Source organism: Schistocerca gregaria, chromosome 4 (assembly GCF_023897955.1).
Source record: "Schistocerca gregaria isolate iqSchGreg1 chromosome 4, iqSchGreg1.2, whole genome shotgun sequence".
Classification (NCBI taxonomy): Eukaryota; Metazoa; Arthropoda; class Insecta; order Orthoptera; family Acrididae; genus Schistocerca; species Schistocerca gregaria.
The window spans coordinates 731156675-731160385 of NC_064923.1; the positions used below are offsets into that span (position 1 = coordinate 731156675).

General features: G+C 49.0%; 1 non-coding gene across 1 annotated transcript; it reads left to right on the forward strand.

The window, feature by feature from the left end:
* The first annotated feature begins 812 nt into the window (after positions 1–812).
* Trnas-cga (transfer RNA serine (anticodon CGA)) lies at positions 813–887 on the forward strand. Its single transcript has one exon. It is a non-coding gene; the product is annotated as a tRNA-Ser (tRNA).
* Positions 888–3711: the final 2824 nt, after the last annotated feature.

Genomic DNA, 3711 nt, shown 5'->3' on the forward strand with positions numbered 1-3711 from the left:
GTACAGGACCTGCAACACGCGGTCGTGCATTATCCTGCTGAAATGTAGGGTTTCGCAGGTATCGAATGAAGTGTAGAGCCACGCGTCGTAACACATCTGAAATGTAACGTCCACTGTTCAAAGTGCCGGCAATGCGAACTAGAGGTGACCGAGACGTGTAACCAATGGCACCCCATACCTTCACGCGGGGTGATACGCCAATATGGCGATGATGAATACACGCTTCCAACGTGCGTTCACCGTGGTGTCGCCAAACACGGATGCGACCATCATGACGCTGTAAACAGAACCTGGATTCATCCGAAAAAATGATGTTTCGCCATTCGTGCACCCAGGTTCGTCATTCAGTACACCATCGCAGGCGCTCCTGTCTGTGATGCAGCGTCAAGGGTAACCGCAGCCATGGTCTCCGAGCTGAGAGTCCGTGCTGCTGCAAACGTCGTGGAACTGTTCGTGCAGATGGTTGTTGTCTTGCAAACGTCCCCATCTGTTGACTCAGGGATCGAGACGTGGCTGCACGATCCGTTACGGCCATGCGGATAAGATGCCTGTCATCTCGACTGATAGTAATACGAGGCCGTTGGGATCCAGCACGGCGTTCCGTATTACCCTCCTGAACCCACCGATTCCATATTCTGCTAACAGTCATTGGATCTCGAGGAACGCGAGCAGCAATTTCGCGATACGATAAACCGCAATCGCGATAGGCTACAATCCGACTTTTATCAAAGTGGTACGCATTTCTCCTGAAAGTTTGGAAGGTAGGAGACGGATACTGCAGAAGTAAAGCTGTGAGTACCGGGCGTGAGTCGTGCTTCGGTAGCTCAGTTGGTAGAGCACTTGCCCGCGAAAGGCAAAGGTCCCGAGTTCGAGTCTCGGTCGGGCACACAGTTTTAATCTGCCAGGAAGTTTCACGCATTTCTCCTCCTTACATGAGGCCTCAGAACAACGTTTCACCAGCCAACGCCGGTCAAGTGCTGTTTGTGTATGAGAAATCGGTTGGAAACTTTCTTCCTGTCAGCACGCCGTAGGTGTCGCCACCGGCGCCAACCTTGTGTGAATGCACTGAAAAGCTAATCATTTGCATATCACAGCATCTTCTTCCTGTCGGTTAAGTTTCCTGTGTGTAGTACGTCATCTCCGTGGTGGAGCAATTTTAATGGCTAAAGTCGTGATCTGGACTGTGTTAGTTTATTTATTGTAACAAAAGGGTCATGATTTCCAAGACATGGAATTAATTATGAAATGTTCAGTACATTCTTGTAATTTTATTTCTCCTGTAGCCAGTCTAAGAGCTTCCGCCTGCACTTTCATCGCAACTTGGGCCGGAGCTGTGAAAGGATGTTCTCTTAACAAAGCAAGCAGGTTTGATCGATGTCGTTTTGAGTCTATCTTGGAAAAAATAAAAACATGGAAACATTTGATTCTCAGTATTCCGACATCAGTTTTCATTTGTGGTCGTATAATATCCACAGGTCTTTGTCAGAAAATGAGTGCTAAGGGGAAGCACGGCACTCAAGGCAATGGAACGCACATCTAAACGAGTGAAAATACCATAAAGTGAACTTACTGCCGTGTTAAGTAGATACAGAGTTTTATACCGTAGTATATGACATAGAGAAGTATACACACGTATATACCATTAGCACTCCGTCTTCAGGCCACAACTGGCCCATCGGGACCATCCGACCGCCGTGTCAGCCTCAGTGAGAATGGAGGGGGGGGGGGGAGGGGGCGTGTGGTCAGCACACCACTCTCCCGGTCGTTACGATGGTTTTCTGTGACCGGAGCCGCTACTAGTCGGTCGAGTAGCTCCTCAATTGGCATCACGAGGCTGAGTGCGCCCCGGAAAATGGCAACAGCGCCTGGCGGCCTGAATGGTCACCCATCCACGTGCCGGCCACGCTCGACAGCGCTTAACTTCAGTAGTCTGACGGGAACCGGTGCATCCACTGCGGCAAGGCCGTTGCCATATAGCGTTAGGTATGTAGAGAAATAATTACCGCAGCGATGAGCAGTACAGAGTCGTTGACCTCTGTGCCAATGCCAAAACTAACGGTCTGGATTGTAGGTTAGGTCAACGGAAGTCTTTCCCGTTGCTGGCAAGCAATTGCGCTCATTGTACACACACACACACAAACACACAAACAAACGCTCGCTCGCACGCATACAGTTTCAGCGGCCATCTGGAAGACTAATCGAGCCGTTAACGCGCTTTTACGACGCAGGAAGTCACAGTACCTCAGCTCGAATATGGCGTTCTGATGAATATCGACGCTGACAGGAAGTTTATGTTAATAGTTTGTTTAGTGACTTCCATATTTCTTGAAGTGAGTATCAGAGATTGGGAGGCAGAGACTGAGGCACATTAGCTTCTCTGTGTAACACGATGTGCATTCCAAACAACTTGTTATGCTCTTATCTTAGTGTTTATAACAGCACCATATCATCTGGCGGTGAGTCTACACGTATTAATTTTTTTGCATTCCACCAAGCAGTGTAATCAGCTCTCCGCGACTTAAGTTTAACTGTATAAGCTGTTGTTACGTTGACGAAGGTAGCCGCGACCCCGTGCGAAGTTTTACCGAACATCATTTGCTACGAAACTGGTCAGCGAAAGTGGCGCCTCCTGCTTTGCTGAAAGCCCCAAGTGAACTCTACCGTTCAGCGGAAGCGTAGTCCAAGTCTACAACGCAATAATCTCTCACTGTTGTAACTCGTTAGATCAACGCTTGTTCACAGTGCCTTTCTTAGTTTGGCTTTAAGGCGTTTATTTTTATTTGGCAGACGTCTTAAAATCATAATGAGCTTTTCACTCTGCAGCGGAGTGTGCGCTGATACGAAACTTCATGGCAGACTAAAACTGTGTTCCGGACCGAGACTCGAACTCGGGACCTTTACCTTTCGCAGGCAAGTGCTCTACCAACTGAGCTACCCAAGCACGACTCACGCCCCGTCCTCACATCTTTCCTTCCGCCAGTACCTCGCCTCCTTCCAAAGTTTGGAAGGTAGGAGGCAGGGTACTGGCGGAAGTAAAGTTGTGAGGACTGGGCGTGAGTCGTGCTTGGGTAGCTCAGTTGGTAGAGCACTTGCCTGCGAAAGGTAAAGGTCCCGAATTCGAGTCTCGGTCCGGCACACAGTTTTAATCTGCCAGAAAGTTTCACCTTAAAATCAACTTGAACTCAAAAACAGAAAAGAAGCTCCTCGCGAAGAGGCCATGAAGGCCCAACGGAACCGACCGGTCGCCGTGTCGTCCTCAGACCATGGGCGTCACTGCATGCGGATATGGACGGGCATGTGCGCAGCACGCCGCTCTCCCGCCCGCATGTTAGTTTACGAGGCCGGAGCCGCTGCTTCTCAATCAAGTAGCTCCTCAGTTTGCCTCACAAGGGCTGAGTGCACCCGCACAGCGCTCGGCAGATGAGTGGTCACCCATGCTAATGCTAGCCTCGCCCGACAGTGCTTGACTTCGGTTATCTGACGGGAACCGGTGTTGCCGTTGCGGTAAGGCCGTTGGCTAAAATTAACTTGAACCTATTGATTAAGCCTTGATTAAGTTGCTGTGAATATTATAGGATGGGTGACATATTAATATAGTTTATATGTTACACGGAGCGAATATTTTTTTCTTTTTTCAAAATTTGTGTGAACTCGTGTAAACAGTGTGGGTTAGCAGTTAACGCTTTAAGATCAACGTTACTTCCGTCTGAC